An 18,568-nucleotide genomic window follows, 5' to 3' on the forward strand; every position below is an offset into this window, starting at 1 on the left:
AGTATTTGCGAGAGCTGCTTTGAGTTGTGTTTCTGCCACTTGAGATTGTATTACGACAAAAACAAACCTGCCTGATATTTTTCAATGTCGTGTCAGGGTCTGCTTGGGGACTGGGAATTAGAAGAAACTCTCGTCCTAATAACAAAGATTTAAAAACTTGCTCTGGATCAGCGTTTCCCAGAGCTCTTAGTCATTCTGTATAAAGAGCCCCAAGTTCAATAGCACCCCGGGGAGCTCTGGCCTGACCACGGGGAACCTCTCTCTTCTCCTCTTCTAGAGGACACTGGGTTGCTTAGAGATTTTATGAGCTAATGTGTTTATGAATCTCAAACAGGGAGGGAGAGACACAGCACTTCCCAGCCCAGTTGTCCTGGGAGTTTGTCTTGGAGGGCACACACGGAAACACAGCGTCCTCCACGCACACGCACACGTGCACACACACGAGAATTTGGAGGTGAAACCGTAGGAATCCAAGTCTATTTCTGGAAACCACCTACTCTGGCTTCAGGGGACATGGCGCGTCCTCGGGGCTCTGTCCGTTGGGCACCTGAGCACCTGAGCCTCTCTGTCTGCTCCCCTGCAGTGAAGGGAAGCGAGCAGCAGAGGCTCCCGGCAAGATGCTAAGACGTCTGCAGCGGGAGCCTCACACAGTCGTCCGAGGAACCGCCAGCCTTGTGCCCGATCAGAGTGTCTGCTTCCTGGACACGTTTTCCCAGCTCAACCACATCTCGGTGCGACATTCTTCCATCTGGGATCCGACGCCCACGCGTTTGCCCCACGGCTCTCCCGCTTGCTGGGTCTCCGGATACTTGGGAGACGGTCTCTGTACGGAGGAGGGGCCAGGTCACAGGGTAGTGGCCCGTGTGTCCGGCAGCGGGGTGGTCCTAATGACCCCTACCGTGGGGCCAGACTCCCTGGTTCAAATGCAGGCTCTGCTCTCCGTGGCTGGTTGGTGTTGGGAAGGTGAGTTTACCTCCCTGGGGGCTCAGCTGCCTCTCGTATAAAACGGGAATGACAACGGCCCTCCTGTGAGAACTACGTGAGTAGCTTATCCTTCCTGGTAAACAGTAAGCATTCAATGCGTGCTACTGGGAGGATAATGCAGGAGGAGAATGACTATCGGACGTAGAGCATCCAAGGTGAGTGAGATCCCTCCTGAGAGTTGCTGAGTAACCGAGCTCACTCAACAAGTGAGTGGGGGGGAAGTTGAGGTACGTGAACGTGTGCAAAGGATGTAGCCCAGCTCCGTGCGAACGGAAGTGTCCAATAGGTGTTCACTGTGAGAATGATGACGACGATGATGGTGATGGTGGTGACGATGGGGATGGTGATGGTGGTGATGATGATGGCGGTGATGATGGGGATGGTGGCGAGGGCCACGGTGGTTATCGTGATGATGGCGCTTATGGTGGCGGCGACAGTGGTGATGATGGTCATGGTGGTGATGCAGCGGTAGAGGTCGCGGTAATGGTGATGTCACGGTGATGTGACGGTGTGACGAACGAGTAGGCGGATGGGGAAGGGCAAGGAGAATCCACCAGGCGCATCTATGAGTGACCGCACGTGTGACCCTGCTGATCACAGCCGGACTTAGATAAACTCATCCACGTAATGAGTATTTCTCCAGGACTCACCAAGTGCCGAAGGATGTTCTAGGACTTTCTCCTACAGGGAGGCTCTCGCGTGTGCACAGTAGGTCAGGTGTGAGGCTATTCTCTGCGGCCTTGACAGAATAGCAGAACTGGCCCCAGCACCCATCGGCAGGAACACGGGGGGGCACGGAGGACCTTTCCCCGAACTCCACGCTGGAGGCTCCCCCGCCGTTTCTTCCCACGTCCCCCTCCGTCCGGCAGGGGCCGCCCCCCTGGGGCAGTGACAGAGGGTCTGTCCGAGAAGAGGGTCCCCACTCTCTGCGGTCTCTGAGGCACGCGGCAGGAGCCCAGCACCTGGCTGAGCGTGTGTGTTTAGAGGCGGGAGAACGAGGGTGAGGAGACAGCCAGCAGGCATATCTTGGGCTCTGGGGCCACGGGATGCCTGGCTCTGTTCCCGGGGCCGCCCCAGACCCGCTGTGTGGCCTCAAGGAAGTGCCTGACCCTCTCGGAGCCTCCAGGGTCTCCCTATGGAAACAGGCCGTGAGTGTCTTCCTCATGAGCTGTTAGGATGAAAGGGACATGGTCATGCGACGTAAGATAGGATGCTTGATGTATGAGGCTAATGTATATGATGACCTTACTCTTCGGAACTGTCCCCGATACTGTCGCAGATTCCCAGGGGACAGGGGTGTTTGCACCCCCCGCACACCTGCCAGCCCAGGATCAGGTGCTCCCTTGGCACTCATCCCCCCGCCTCAGGTTGTCAGCAGGTCAGAGCAAGACCAGGGCGGACGCCACAGGAAGAAGCCTCTGCGAGAGGGCCGCTCCTGCAGCGCCGTGTCCCCGTGCCCCGGGTCAGCCTCTGGCACTGGCTTAATTAGTAACTGAAGGTCAAGAGGGCCCCGCCACCCACAGGCTCTGTGTTTAGGCCCCCAGCTGGTTCCCACCCGAGCAGAATGAAAGATGCGATTCTCCAGCCCTGAGGAAACTCATTCCGGGGAAGCTGACGCGAAGACAGACGGAGGTGTTGGGCCTGCGAGAAGCCAGCCCTGCCGCACGTGCAGAGAGCCCCCCTCGGGGCCAGTGCGGGGTTCCCCCCTGCGCCGTGCCGGGCACTCGAGCTGCTTGGCTCCAGCCAAGTGCTGCCAGTAAGGACAGAGTCTGGGTTGCCGGCTTGTTCAAGAAAGACTCAACGTGGAGCGCTGACGTCTCGTCTGGTGTCCTCTCCAACCCTGTGCAGCCCACATGGAGCACTGCAGGCTGGACTGAGCTGACAGGTCGCTGTCTCGTGGCCCCGTCCCGCGACAGGCTCTGAGATGGGTGCCCCTGACCATGGAGGCCGGCGGGGGGGGGAGGGGTGAGACCCGCGAAGGCCTCCATTTCAGGTCGATGAATCCACGGATACCTGTGGTGCTTGCCGTGCCCATGAGCGTGTGTGTGCGTGCACACGTGCACACGCACCTGGGAGTCCCATCGAAGGACCTGCAGAGCTGGTCAGTGACCCCCCAGGGGAGGTACTCAGGGAGGAAATCGCCTCAGGGCCCGACACCTCTGTATGTCTGAGGTGTTCTTTTCTGGGAATTCTAACCCAAATCGAAGCTCTCAGCTTCACAGAGTTCAGCTACTTGCCCTGCAGAGCCTCAGTGTGTCCCGTCGACCGCCCGGTTCCCTCCCGAGCTGGGCGCCAACAAACCACCACCCGATTTCTCATCCGCCAGAGACGCCTGAGCCGAGCTGTGATGACGGGCCCGGGGAGGGTGGCGATCGGGGCGGGCAGGGAGCCGCAGGAAGCACACGGACGGTGAGCACTCGGCTACAAGTCCTCCGGCTTTCGTGACCTGGTTTAGAGGGGCAGACATATGCGGGTTTCCGGGGTCTCCACCGAGAAAGCGAGAGTGTGAATGTCTGAAACAGGCCCGGGCCCGGGGAGGGATCAGGTGGGCAGGTGGGGCCGGTGGGGCCGGGCCCTCCTCCTCTTGTCCCTCACCTCCCTCACTTCTCTTGCGAAACTAGCCGGACTGTCCGAGCTTCACAGGACCCAGTCCACGTGAGCTGGTCTTCAGTCGCTCTCCAGTCTGCTCCAGCCAGTGGGCATCTGCGGGAAACACGCGGAAATTATGAAACAGGCGAGAAGCGTCTGCTAACGGCGGAGCGCATCCACGTGAGGGCGACGTGAGGTGTTAAGGCATGAGCCGGGCGAAGGCTGTCTTCCCCAAACAACACGTCAACAAGACACAGACACGCAGGTACCCGTAAGCGTGTCTGTCAACAGAAACTGTTGCCTAAAACTGCCCATGCCACTTGTCCCAGCCAGAGCGTCCTTCTGCCAGATCAGAAAAGTAACCACAGCACGAGTGTCCACAGCGATGAAGCCACCCCAAGCCCCAAACCACGAGGAGCATATCTGCAGTGGCCGTCCTGCCCTCTCCGTGCTGGCGAGCCTACAGTCTGCTCGTTGCTCTGGAAAGATCTGGGGTTCTGCTCAAATACCTGATCACCAAGTCCAGAGGCAGGGAAAGAACTCAAAGGCGCAGAACCCATACTGGCAGTTAAAACACCGGTGGCTAAGACAGTCGCTCTCCAGGCCGTGTCCGGCCGTGCAGGCCGCGATCAACCACGGCAGACACAGTCTTCTAGGACAGACACTAACGTGTGCAGATCGCTCGGCCCCTCAGCACCCGCACCTCCCTCCGTCTGTCCGTGTCTCAGAGTTTCCTTGGGGTTCAGGAACCAGTCCCCTGGTGGCCCTTACCCGTGGTGTCAGGGGTTGGAGGGTCTGGCGACGCTTCCCCGAAATCTCCCTCTCGACGGGTTACTGACGCAGACACCAGAACTAGGCTAAGGCGCGGAGGCTGACTGCGTCTCCACCAGGCGGGGCCCCTTGCTGCACCCTGCAAGCCTCGGCTCAGAAGCCACCTCTCGGCCGACACAGGGAGGCCCCGCAGAGCCACTCTCAACTCCCGCAGGCCCTGATGGTGCCTGAGCAATGCGCGTGCCCCTTCCCTCCAGGCGACAGAACTCCCTGGGAGGTGCGCATGCCCAGACGACAGACGACAGAACCCACTGGGAGGTGCGTGTGCCCAGTGGGGCGTATCTCTCAGGCACCTGCATGGTTCCCACCAACCCGACGGGGGCAGAGGAGCGGGAATCCTAGGTGGCGGGTTCCTTTAAGGGGTGGACTCGGCCTCGCCGTTGTCTTGCCAGGAACACAGCTGTGATGGGAGAGGTGGAGCAGCCCTCTTGTAGCACAGAGGAGCATGGGATGCCCACGCCACACGCTGTGGCAGATGCTCAGGGCACCTAGGCGGCCACACCAGCCCTGGACTGCCCTCCTTGGGTCCGGTGGCGAGCAAAGTGAGTTCCCATCGGGCTGGCTGTTGGTTCTGAACAAGCACAAAATCACATACTTCTCACCCTCGTACCCTCAAATGCCGCTGCTGCCAGGGGGGACTAAGAGGGAAGGGAACCAGAAGTAAAACGTCAGGCCCTCACAGAACTTAACACCACGTATCAGGCTGTCGGCCCACAGGACCCCCGTCCAGACACCGCCCGGGAGAAAGGCGGCTGCCCCGGGAGAGCACGTGGGCAGGTCTGGCGGCAAGGACAGCGATGGGGACGCCCACTCCCCATTCCCCCTGCGCCGAGCACCCAGGCCTGAGCGCGGCCCGCAGAGTCACGCTGGCCTGGGGCTCAGACAGGGCCTCATAGCCCCTCTCTGCCGAGGCTGAGCAGCAGGGCCCAGGGGCACGAGTGAAGTCCAGCAGAGCCCCCGCCGCCCCTGCCCCACGGGATGTTCTCACGGGAGCCGTCCCCTCGCTGCTGTGGGGACTCCACCTGGGGGTCCCGGCTGGAGGCTGGAGGCCCCACGCTCCAGGAGGTGGGAGGAGAAGGGCTGCGAGGGGGGCTGGAAAGGGGGATCCACTGGGGTCAGATGTCAAATCAGTGCCCAGAACGGAAGCCCACCCTTCACTTGGAAGCCGAGGCTACACGGGTCCAGCGGGCTGGGGCTGATGGGGTGTCAGACCTCATGCTCTCCACCCACGTCAGTCCGTGGCTCTCCCAGGCCCCTTCCACATGCGGGCGCTATCTCTCCGGCCCCGATCTCGCACTCCCAGCCTCCGGACTTATGGAGCACACGTCTACTGTTCATGCTCATCCCACCGGCCGTGTCCTGTGGCAGTTGCCCGAGGGACCAAGACACCTTCCACGACCCTTTGGTCCCAAGCATCCCTTGGGCCACCAGTCGGCTCAGACCCACGTGATCCTTTTCTGGGGCCGAGGCTGAAGCTCTCCCCATGTGCCACGGGGGCTCCAGGTGGGTGCAGCTGGGCCTGCGGACTGTCACCACACCAGGGGACAGCATAGCCATTTCCTTACGTTAGCGTGTCACGGAACCATCCCTCCTGATTTCATCCAGCTCTTCTGACAGCTGTGGGCGACCCAGCCTCAGTCCGGAGTCCTCTCTCCTGGGCTCAGATCCCGCCCCCTGTGGACTGCCCACCTGGAGTCGGGGGTGGCCGACATGCCCTGGCCCTCCTCTCCCGCCTCCTTGGCCATGGCGGATGCTGCCCGCACTGCTTGCTTCCCGAGATCTGTGACTTGTTTTACTGTGGAACAAACACCTCAGGCGGGGTCTTGGCATGGATGCAGGACCACGGCCGTTCTGCCTGGGGCCCATCCTGGGGCCCCCCGAGGTCTTGTGTCACATTCCACCCTCCATCTGCATCAAAAGCATCCCAACTGTCGCTTCCGGCCCTCCTTCTGGAATGTTCTCTCCAGGTGCCTCTTGCCCAGATTACAAATCATCTATCCCAGACACCCTGGGTCGACTTTCTCCAATGCAGACGTTCTAACACGTCATTTGCTGAGCATCACATGCGGCTTCCGAAGGGACCTCTGACCTTTCCACGCTGTGTCCTCCCCGCTCCCACTCCTGAGTCATCGGCTGCAGGGCCGGTGCAGCGGGCTTTGCGGCCACATCCTCTGTAACAGTACAGGGTGAGCACTAACCATCCTAACCGCTTGTTTCCAGCGGCATTTCTCAGGAGACACACATTTTCCACAGCCAGAAAAAAACCCTTCCTTGCTAATTTATTAAACTGCTTTATAGCCTAGGTCTGACCAAAAGAGTTTAGGATCGATATAAGTAATCTCTGTCTCTCTCTCTCTCTCTGTGTCTCTCTCAAATGGTCTTCCGCTGGGAAAAATATTGTTTTAATAACACAAACTGCAAAGCGGACTTCCCTAACACGTCCTCGGATGGAACATTTGCGGATACCCAGCTCCTCAACCAGAGACACGGCCCCGAGGGGCCCGCAGCGGCACCTCCCAAGGAGATAATATTTTCTATTCTGTGACAGCCGGCACAGGTTTAAAACACTGCGAGAGGCTGATCTAATTTAGAGCCTGGCTCCAGGGCTGTCACGAATAACAAGCCAAACGTTTCCATTTTATTTTCCGCTAACGGCGATCGGTTCCACTCAGAGTGGAAAGTAGGCTTTAAGGGGCCTGGCTTCTGCCCCGCGGAGCTGCCCAGGAGGGTCCTAACCGGTGACCTCCATGCCCCTCACCCGCTGACTCACATTTCTGTCCATCCCTCTGCCTCATGCTGACCTACTAGCGCCCCGCTGAAGGGGTTCACAAGTACGTCACCTGGGCCCCACTCACCTGCCCCCCCCCCCCGGCCCCCCCGCCCTGTGCCCACGCCCTGCCCACCCGCCTGGCCCAGAGCTCAGGAGAACTTGCACCCGCATCTCCAGACCCACCTCCTGGCTCATTGCGCCCTGATTTTCACCAAGGGCACCAGCCCCCTGGAGGGGACTCCTGTCACCAGGGACCCAGCCGGCTGTGCACCCTCTATCCGGCTGCGGTGAAGCTGCCACCAGAGCTGGGAGGGGACGTTCTGATGGCATTCGGTCAGCCCTGCCCCCACTGCCCTTCCAGGTCACCCGAGCTGTTTCCTCTTCTGCATCAAGCAGCCAGGGTCAGTCAGGGTCACTCGTGTTCAAACATCCTTACCGATGAAGACACGAGAGGAGAGTGGAGGGGAGACGCCGCCCCATCACCCGCGTCCTCAGGAGGCCGCCTCACCATCGCCACCAGGAAGCACTCCTGCACTGCAGCCCCGCTCTGCCGCCCCCTCCGTCGGACCCCAGCTGGGCCCTGAGCCAGCGGCCGCAGCGGGGACTCGGTGCCCTCAGACATGGGGAGCGAGCCCCTGGCCAGGCCCCGGCGTGAGGACACTGGTCCACGTGGAAAGGGCGAGCAGGGTTTCCATTCTGCCGATGCGCCGACAAGGGCCTGGTGAGTCGTCCACACGTGCTTCAACAACTGGAAAAAAATCACAGAAGAACCAAGTCAAAGCACCTGATGTTGCCGCCGGGAGACGCAGGGTACTTGTGAGCACACGCGGCTCCACGTGCCTGACCCGAGCGGGCCGGCAACCGGGCCACACCGGCCGCACGAGACAGAGGCGGAGGGCGCTTCAGTGACACGACACAATCCACGGTGACCGTGACATGGTGACTCTCCATGCCGCGACCCTGCCTTCTCCAGTGACGCTAACAGCAATGAACCGTGAGAATAAAACCTTTACCCGCGTTGTCATTACTGTCTCAGAGAATCACCTACACCCTTAACAACTGAGCAGTTTGTGTCTCAACAAAGGAGCATACACTCCTAGGCTTTTACTGTGAATCATTAATTTTGTGTACGGTTTTTTCTCAAAAGAGAATAATAGTCCCACAATTTAAGTGGCTGACTTTGCAGTGTACCTGCCTCCAAATCTCTTGATGAACTGAGCCTCCTGGGTGACTAATGGACGTGTGTGTGTCGTATGACGACTCAGGAACATGCCATGTTTGCTTCTTGAGGCACGAACAGCAATGAGAACAGAGACCCCACAGGCGGATGCAGACGGAGGCCGGAATCCTCCTCCAGAAGAGAACAGGGAAGGGATGGGTGCGTGTGAGGATGGGGGCAGCAGAACCTGGGGTCTCAGAGACCTGTCCTGCGGCCCCCACAGCCTCGCTCTCGCATTCACCCTTTCTAGCCTCTGATTTCCAGCTACGAGGTTATTATTTGTATCTCCTTCATTCATCCTATGTGTATTTAATGAATTCCTATGGTCACTGCTGTGCATCTCGTGACAAACAAAAACACATGAGCTGACAATCTAGTGGAAAAGACAAATAGGAACTGAAGGACCCCATGAGGTGTGTAAGTGTCACCAAGGGAAAGGAGACCACACAGTCATGCCCACCTGGTCCAGAAAGGACAGGGAAGGTCCCTTGAGGAATGACAGCAGAGCTGATATGGGGGACCTCTGGGAGTGGCCAGGAAGGGGAGCAGGGAGGGTGTTCCAGGCAGAGGGAACAGCATGTGCAAAGGCCCTGGGGCTGGAGCAGGGACGGACAAGGAAGGAGGTACAGGCGAGGCTGAGATGGGCAGGCTGGGCTTTGGGCCTTACTTACTCAGGTGTGAGGGGAGCAGGGCAGGTCCCCAGCAGAAGGGGCAAAGGACGAGATGTGTTTCTTTAAAAGCTCATTCAGTCTGCCCCAGGAGTGCAGAGGGGGTGAGGGAACATCTGTGGAAGCCATTAGACCGGTCAGGGGGCTGTGCAGGCACCAGGCAAGACACGATGCTGTGTTCCCTTGGGGTGGAGGTTGTGGAGATGGGAAAAGCAGATGGATTCCAGGCAATCCAGGGGATTCTGGGCAAGAAATGAACAGGTTGGTGATGGGTCAGATACGAGGGGATTGAAGGAGACAGAATATAAGGGACAAGTAAGTCGATGGACCGGGGTTCCGTTTACTAAGTCGGAAACGCCTCGGGAGTTCCGTAATGAGGGAACAGCTTGCTCCTGGCTCGCTGACTTTGCTGCACATGAGCGGCCTGCCGTGCACGTCAAGGGAATGCCGGGACGTACACACGTGCAGCTAGAAGACAGGAATGCCGCACACACGTGGATTTCGGGTCCCTCAACGTGTGGGCGAAGGCCGGGGACCAGAGGAGAATCTGTGTGGGACACATAACACCCGGGCCGAGGAGGGAGAGCTGGATGGGAAGACTGGGCAGGAGGAAACCCAGGCGCACGTGGCAAAGCCATGTGTGAAGGGGGTGCACAGAGGAAGGGGTGGCCGGTGACGGTGTCGGGTCTGCGGGGCGGCCCGGGTGCACACGGGGAGACGGATACAGTGACTCCCGGGCACCGGTGGCCTTGGCAGGATGCGTCTGCGTTGAGTGTGGAAGAGAACCGGCAGAGAGTGGGTGCCCTGGTGAGGAGCAGGTGCAGCCGAGACACTTCGGACCAGGCCAGCCGTGAGCAGAGCTCCGCGGAAGCGTGCGGCCACAGGCGGGGCTAGCGAGCGGGACAGACCGGAAATGGAGGGTAATTCCTGCCGGGAAGCAGGGTTCAATTCAGGGGCCAACAGGCCGGGAAGGTGACAGACAATGAAGCGGGCAGGGCGGTGTGCAAACGGGGCGGTGCCTGCCGGCAGCTCCGGCCGCGGAAATGCAGGCCCAGTGCCGGCAGATCCATGGAGGGGTTTTTGTTTCTGTTTTAAAGCCGAGAATCCTGCAGGCTTAGCTGATTTTCAGGAGAAACGCACATCTGCAAGCAGCTGCCGGACAGCCCGATAAAGGGAGGAGGGGACTCAGGTCCCCGTGTGTCTGCAGGAGGTGGTGCTCAGGGGAGGAGGGGACCCAGGTGTCCGTGTGTCTGCAGGAGGTGGCACTCAGGGCTCCCCGTGCGGCTTGTGCGACAGCTACTTCTCAGCGCACTGCACCCCCGTTTCTGCCACTAGAGCAGGGACTGCACTGGGTGGTCTGTGTTTATCCTCCCCCTTCACACTCACATTCTTCTCTCGCAAGTCCTTCCTCAAAGAGCCCTGAAGGCTCTTCTTCTGGGTCCCCGAAAACACGTGCTCGATGTCAAATGCCCTGAAAGCCACAGTGGCCTCACTGACACGGAGCAGGCTCTCAGCTCCGTGTTCCGGCAAGTCCACGGGAGATCTGTCTGCTCAGGGCTCCAAGGAACCTGCCAGGAGGAGACAGCACTTGGCCTCAAGTCACACTTGCCCACCAGGAAAATCATCTCTCCGCAGGACGTGTGTTCTTGGCGACACCGAAGACGTCCTGAAATGCCGGAGGGCAGCACAGCAGACTCCTGCACGAGCCGAGACCTCCCCGAGCCTGCTCGGTGGGTGTGTCGCCCGGGGTCATTTCGGATCTGCAGAGCCAGTCGTGGTCCTCCCTAGACCCCGCCTCCCGTGGTGCTCCAGAGACAGTGACCGAAGCACGGCCCGGTGGTGACATACCCGAGTCAGGAATGTGGCTCCGCACCTCACAGAACAGTTCCACTGCATTCTGACTTGATAACTTGGGGTGCTGACTGGTGCTCAGACGGTCGGAAATGAGAAAATGTGAAAACACATGCATTTTCTCCTCTTTCTGATGAAATGCCAAGTTAAATCCCACTTTCAGCGGGAAGAGCAGACTCTTGGCTCATTACCCAGATGTAACTTGACCGTGCCGGTCGGTTTAGCCCCGTTTGTGACAAATACACTACTGAGACTGCTGGGTTCAAATACGTTTCTGATGCTGAAGTCTGGAATCTCCCACGGCTGTGAGGAAAGACAGAAGAAATTTTCCGTTGGTTTAAAAAAAAAATCTCTCTAATAACTGCTGTCTCGCCTCCAGATCTCCTGCACCAGAAACGGGAGACTCCACCTTAATCCACGTTCTCCTCTGCTAACATCCTGTCTGAACTGTGACAGCCGGCAGCTACTGGCCGGGGTGCGTGCAGGCCGCTTGCGCGGTCTGCAGAGGACGCTGGTCCCAGTGGCTGATCTAGACCTTAGCCTACGGGAAAGCCTCACTATTCCTGTTATGAAGTTTCCTGCTCCCAGACGATGAGAATTAAGAAGCTAACAAAGAAACTCCGGCAAGCAATGGTTTATAAATGCCTAAATTCACTATGCCGATCACCGCCACTAAAGAAAAGAAAAACGACACTAACATAGAAGAACGCATATAACTGGCCAAAACGAGAACAGAACACGTTCCTCTAATGTTAATATGACAATTTCCTGCCATCTCTCAAAATAAAACTCAGGATAATAAAAAAGAAACTTTACACGAGGCAAAAACACGACACCTAGGTTCTAAAGTCCACTGGCAACTGACTACAAATGGCAAATTCTGACACGTCTGTTTCGGAAGCCATCAGCAGCCTCGTCTGATGCCTGGCGGAGGGCGTGAGATGGGCTGCGTCTGCCTGCAGGGAGGGTCTGTAGGAGGCCTTCTCTGGGAGGTTCTACCAACACCTCCAGGGTGGAGAAGGGAGGGCCACCGGGACTATGGGAGGAGGAGCCCACAGCACACAGCTTTAGAAGGGACCCATGGAGATGGAGAAAGGTGGGTGGAGACCGGGAAAGTTTGGAGGTCAAGTCAACAGGTTAGAAGTGGGCTGTCTAGGAGGGACCCTCACCCAAACTGAAAACCTCAGCTCTGCATGAGCCCATGTGAAGAGGACGGAGAGACAAGCTACAGGCTGGAAGGAAACACTGGCAAACCGTACATCTGACAAGGAAATAATGTCCGGAATACGTTAACAACTCTCAGAGTTAACCAGTGAAAACACAAACAATCCTATTAGAGACTGCACAAACCACAGGAACAGACGTCTCACCAAAGAGGACGTATGAATGGCAAATAAACCCATGAAAAGATGCTCCACATCGCTAACCATCAGGAAAACGCAAACGAAAACCACACATCTGTCGGAACGGCTGAAATAGAAAGTTGCGAGTGAGAACAGCAAATGCTTAGAAGGTGGGGAATCAGGTCAGTCACACGTTGCTGGCGGGGACGTGTCATGGTACAGCTGCCGTGGAAACCAGATTGGCAGTTTCATATAAAACTAACCTACAACATGGGGCGCCTGGGTGGCGCAGTCAGTTAAGCGTCCGACTTCAGCCAGGTCACGATCTCGCAGTCTGTGAGTTCGAGCCCCGCGTCGGGCTCTGGGCTGATGGCTTGGAGCCTGGAGCCTGTTTCCGATTCTGTGTCTCCCTCTCTCTCTGCCCCTCCCCCGTTCATGCTCTGTCTCTCTCTGTCCCAAAAATAAATAAAAAACGTTGAAAAAAAAATTAAAAAACAAAAAAAACAAAAAAAAACTAACCTACAACCACACTATCCCACGACTGCGCTCTTGGGCGTTTCTCCCAGAGAGAAGAAATGTTCCTACAAGAAACTGCACGTGAATGTTTCCAGCAGCTCTATTCATAACGGCCCCAAAACCTGAGACAGCCCTGCTGTCCTTCAACGGGTGAATGGCCGAACAAACTACACCCGGGCCGTGGAACACTGTGCAACGATGGAAAGGAATGAATTGCTGACGTAGGCAAAAATTTGGATGAATCTCCAGCGAATTATGCTCAAATGAGTGTCGTGGGGAGGAAAGGTCCTCAAGTATGGACCCAGGGAGGCTGGAACAGGAGATGGCAGTGAGAGTGACAGTCCTCATCGTCCTGAGTGCAGTCAACAATCTATGACTCGATCAGTGGCTGTGGTCTTCTGAGATGGGGACGGAAGGGCGACTGCTATCGAGACAAAAGGGGTACTCGCATAGATTTGGTGTCTGGCATGTGGCAAGACATTAACAATCATCAGAGGGATGGAACGGAGTGAACGGAATGGGTGAAGTGAGTGGAAGGGGTGGGATGGAACAGAATGAACGTGTGGATAGAACTGCATCGAAGCTCCTTGCAAAAATTCTTCTTTAACTTCTCTTCTCTTTATCACGCATGCTTGCCTTCTCCTCGGTAACTGTCTCGGTAAGATCACAACCTCAGAGTCAGCGGGCGTTTCAGGAACACCCTGAACTGTAGCTGCAGTGACTGCTGATATGAAACAAACACAACTTTTGGGAGAAGGTTACTAAGTCAGCTAAAAAGAAACTTTTTAAAAAGCGAGCACACGGTTCACACCTACGTTATCAATGACTTGGGCATTTTCACCCGTTGAAAGAGAAAGCTGCCGTAGAAGGGAACGGAAGTTTTGATGCAACAGGGCCAACCTTAACAGCCTAGTCTACGTTCCCAAAAGTGCTTCTCAGGTAGAAGGCATTGCTTCACTCGCATCGGACCGTCACGCAAGGTCACGGAGAACTGGCCAATTTATCCCCATTCCCCCAAGGAAACATATTCTCCCACCCCCAAACCACATCTTTTCTATTCATTCACACGTTCCTCGTTGCAGGGCCACTCTATGAAATCTTCAACATGGCCTCAGATGCTCTTTACTCAACGTTAACACCCAGAGATCAGCCCTGGCTGCCACTGGAGGGGCTTTTCTGCTACAGACGGAGAAAAGGAAGGAGCGCTTCCCCGTTCGGCCCACTGCGCGCCGCACCCTCCCCTCCCCCCCGCCACCAAAAGCTCTCCTTGTGATCACGAGGAAAAACAACTGTCCTAAGTGCAAAACCAAGTCAGAGAAGGGAAAGTCACCCATCTGCACATGGCGTGGCTGGTGGTGAGGAAACAGCCTAACAAGTCCTGGGAGAGTGGGTGGTGATGCCTCCAGGGAAAGACGGTGACTACGTACAGGCATCACAGGGTCTTTGAAATCCACTGCCTCAGCAACCCTTGAAAATAAAAGGGACATTATTACAAAATGGCAAAGGAGGGCATTCAGCTAGAAAATGGGTTTAAAACCTAATATTAAACTTCAAATTATTGAGCCAGTGATCCTTTTGGGTGAAATTTTCAATTCTATCGCTGAACGCTACTCTGTTTAAGACTCTGTTCTGGAACCTACAGGGATATCCAGAAAGATGAAATATAATCCCTTGGCCACAGATAACAGACAATTTAGTTAAGGTCCAGCAGAATGGCCCAGGAAGCTGACGGACAACAGAAAGAGTCCACACAACTGGGGACAGAATGTCAGCAATCCCGCATCACCATCTGTGTGACCTTGGGGAGACCACGTGTACCGCCAGAACTTTAATTTTCCTAATTATAAAATGGTGTGATAAATCGTAGTGGTGGGGGAGGGGGGAAGAATAAAAAATCTTTTCTCCCCTACACCTCCCAGCTCCACCGGCTGGGCCTCGGGAACCAGACTGGCCACAGAGAAACGAGAGAAGCAGAAGCAGAAGTTTCCTCGCACGTCCACCAGAGCGTCCAGTGATGAGCAACTCCAAGGGCGGCTGGTCGCTGGGCTCACGCAACACGTAACTAAAAGAACAAGCTTTGGGAGGAGGACAAGGACTTCTGAGTTTCCAGGGCACCATGTCGTGGGAAGGGAAACATACGGGGAGCTAGGGAAGAGGAAGCCAAGTCCGTGAGCCGTGTTCTGTGGATCCCGAGGCGCGACCCCTGGGCTGGCGAGGGTCCACATGTGTCCCTGGAGATTAGCTCCTGTTCCTCCCAGCAGAAAGGAGACAAAAGACACCTCTCCGAGTCGATGTCCTCACTTCAGGCAAACAGGTGCAGAGCAGGGAGTTTTCTCTTGTATCTGCTTCTTCGTAACTTCCTATCACGCCTTCAGCCCGAAATAATCCGCACGTGTCAGTGGCACCTCTCGGGGTGGCACATCTGAACGCACTTCAGGGGACGTCTGCTGTCCCGCTGCCCAGCTGCCCCGTTCTTCTGGTAAAGGCCCTCAGTTTCCCTCCAGGTGACCGCCCCTTCCCTTACCTGCAGCCCACATAAGTCGAAGTTGACTCCACCCGTGGCTGGGAAGCAACCCATTACGTGGCCTGAGTTAACAGCGCGCCGTCTCCCTCAGGCCGCCGTGCCTGTTCGCGGATGAGTGCGTGACCCAGGCAAGTCCAGGAAGGAAGGTGCAACAACACTTGGACGGAATGCTGGCTCGGGGACGCGGTGCCAAGGGAGGAGGCCTGGGAAGGGAGAGATCGTGAGCCGCTCAGAACGGAGAGGCTTCCCATCAAGTGGGTGTGGAGCGGAGCTGCGGCCAAAGCTCACGTACCCACAGGCCTTGCCAACCACACGTGCCAAAGAATGAGTCTGCCTTTGCTTCAGACACTTCAGGCTGGGTCTTCTGTCATTTATAACGCAATTAAAATATCCCACCTGGTACAGAAAAGCCGATGCAGAACTGAGACAGCACTGACGGTCTACAGTAGGTATTGAATACACAACGACTGTGCCAACGTTCCTGCCACCTGCAATCATTTAACCCCTCCCCCGGTCACTCGGCCACCTGCTTCTTCTTTCCTCATCTGCACCCCTTGTGCCTCCCAGCTCAGTTGTCCAAAGCGCCCACTGAGATTTCCACCCGTCCCCGTGGGGGCGAGTCCCGAGCCCTGGCCGTCATCTGACACTGAACAAGGCCCGTGTTTCCCTCCTTCAACAACGGGTTTTCTCTGAAAGACAGCCTGGAACAGCCAGGATGCAGCCAGGATGCCCCAGTCACACAGTGAGGCCATGCTGGTCCAGAGGGGGGCGGGGGGAGTGGAGGCGGCTCGCAGCACGCACCCCTGCCCCAGCACTGCGTCCTGACTCCTCCCATGCTTCCCGGATGGAGAACGGGCCTCCAGGAGGCGCGCAGGGGTGTCCCAGGGGGAGAACAGCCGGAGCCTCCCCTTCTCCGGCTGGGCCACTCCCTCATCAGGAGACGCGACCGAGGCAGGGCAGGGCAGAACCCGGGGCGCCGCGCATCCGAAGCCCCTCCCCCGGCCTGAGACCGCCTGCGAAAGGGCGGCGGAGACACGCAGCGCCGTGTAATACACACCAAAGACACGCGTCGGGATGAGATCCGACCCGGAGCCCCTTTTCCTCAGTGACTGCCCCCCCAGCCCCTCTGCCCCCCTACACGCGGTGCTCACGCCGGACAGGACGGCTGCTCCCCGCGTGGGAAAGGAGACTCCGCTGGTGACCTTGGGCTGCAGGCTGCGGGTCCAGGCCGGGGCGGAGCCGCGACCGTCCGCCGCTTCGCACCGTGAGGCTGGTCCGCGAGGAGGCAACGACGACCTCACAGTCACACCGGTGCTTCGAACGCGCGCCAACGGGCTTCTGTTCTGTCGTCACGTCCCTGCTGTCCAGCATGACGACAGGCAGCATTTCTTGTGCGCTGATCGCGGGCCAGCGTCTGTCCTCACCACCAGCCGAGACAGAGGTGACGTCACCACCCATTTCTGGGACAGGGAAGTGACCAGAGAGGTCACACAGAGGAGCGGGACAGTGAGCCCCGTCCGGTCACCCAGGCCAAGGGGCTCCAGACCGTCTGCACCGAGACGAGCGGCCACTGCGAGGCTGGAGGTCGGGAGCAGGTCCCGGCCCGACCTTGGGAGCCCCGGGGTGAGACGGACGCAGCCGGGGCCCCTGTGTCACTGCGTGGAGGGCACCCCCACTGACCGTGCTGGACCCGGCACCGGTGAGAAGTAGACGCCTCGGTGCTCGGCCTCCGACAGGTGACGTGTTACTGCGGCAGCGAGGGGGCGAGCGGTGGCGAGACTGACGATGACACGCTTCCCGTTTGGATCCCGGGCTCCGACGCAGACATCAGGAGGGTGACACCATCCACGCACCAGCATGGGGGGGGGCCAGCCGCCCTGTCACCCTTCTGGGAAGCCCCGCCCCAGTGGGCATCTTCATCCACGCTCAACTGGCTTCGTGGAGAGTCCGTGTGCACGTCTGGCCTTGGCCTGACTCCTGCCTGTCCCGCCCTGTCCCCAGCTCCTTCCTCTCCCCCCGACTCTGATTGTCCTGCGGTCTGTCTCTCCCCATTTCCCGCCCCCACACCCCGATTTTCCACACCCCGCTATCGTGTGGCTGAGGCTACCACGGCATCCACCCGCTCTCCACAGGCCAGGGGAGACAGTGTGCAGGCAGGAGCGAACCACGGTGGCTCCGGGGCAGGTCTCCTAGTGCGTCCCAGAGCTGCCCCTGGGGCGGCATGGGGACTTCTGGAACATTCTTTCCACTGTACACCTGCTCCAGAAGCGTATCCTGCGGGGAGCCTGGAAGTCCTCAGAGAGGAGCAGCCTTGACCCTGCCCATAGCTTTTTATGATTGGCTGAGCCGTCGTGCCAATCTTGGGCCACTTGCCCGGTGATTGGTGTAGGCCATCATGTGACCCAAGCTTGGCCAACGAACTGCGAGGGGCTGCCTGCAGGGGGAATCATGGGAAAGATTCCCCTGCTGGATGGGAGGGGAGGTGCCGCGCCTTGGGTTCCGCCCCGACGCGGTGGGGGAGGGGTGTGGTCCCGGGGTCACCCCGGCCTTTTGGACGCAGAGCAGGAGGCCTGAGGCTTGCCGGGGACTGAGGCGTGTCCGCCAGACATGAGCGGGGCGGCAGAGCCAGGCCCCCACGGCCACCCGCCTCCAGGATGCCCGGCTCGGACGGTGGAGCTGTTCCGTGGCCCACATGGGAGACTGAGGCTGGCAGAGAGAGAGAAGCGACCCAAACCCAGGCTTCTCCGACACCGGAGTCACGGGGCTCCTGTAGCTGAGGACGGTCCCTTGTAGCACTTGTCAGACTGTGGCCCGTGTCCACGCCCTCAGCTGAGCCTCCTGAAATCCGTGCCCGTCGGTGGTCCTGCTTCCCGGAACCTCGTGTGCTCCGCGCACGATCGGACGAAACCCGGGAAGTCGGGCTCCTCCCTCCGCTTCCGGACGCGCGGACACGTGGTTTGTCCTGTGACTCCGGATCTGTGCTCAGCAACGAAAAGGAGATGAGAAAACGCTTGGAAAGTTCCTCCTCCTGTAGCGGGCGCCGTTGTGTGTCCTTACTCAGCAGGGACCCATTTAGTCGTTGGGAACCGCGCGGGACGCTTGGGATTCTAATGCATCTGGACGGGGTCAGAAGAGGTGCAGGCTGCCCCCCAGGACCTCTGCTGATAGGGTTTCCCTGAATCTGGCAGAGAACCACCGTCACCTCTGCCGGGCTGGAGGGCAAGGTGCCGCTGCGGCAGGGCCTCCCTGGAGGGCCGCACGGTGCCCCCGATG

At 58.2% G+C, this 18,568-nt stretch overlaps 1 long non-coding RNA gene across 1 annotated transcript; it reads right to left on the reverse strand.

Moving 5' to 3' along the window:
* Nucleotides 1–398: 398 nt before the first annotated feature.
* Nucleotides 399–17,348, reverse strand: LOC132665246 (uncharacterized). Its single transcript, XR_009604023.3, has 8 exons — nucleotides 16,976–17,348; nucleotides 16,447–16,755; nucleotides 15,296–15,498; nucleotides 10,448–10,629; nucleotides 9,065–9,988; nucleotides 7,611–7,922; nucleotides 3,580–3,687; nucleotides 399–3,430 (listed from the first exon to the last, which is right to left on the reverse strand). It is a non-coding gene; the product is annotated as an uncharacterized LOC132665246 (long non-coding RNA).
* Nucleotides 17,349–18,568: the final 1,220 nt, after the last annotated feature.

This window comes from Panthera onca, chromosome D3 (genome assembly GCF_046562875.1).
Source record: "Panthera onca isolate mPanOnc1 chromosome D3, mPanOnc1 haplotype 2, whole genome shotgun sequence".
Taxonomy (NCBI): Eukaryota; Metazoa; Chordata; class Mammalia; order Carnivora; family Felidae; genus Panthera; species Panthera onca.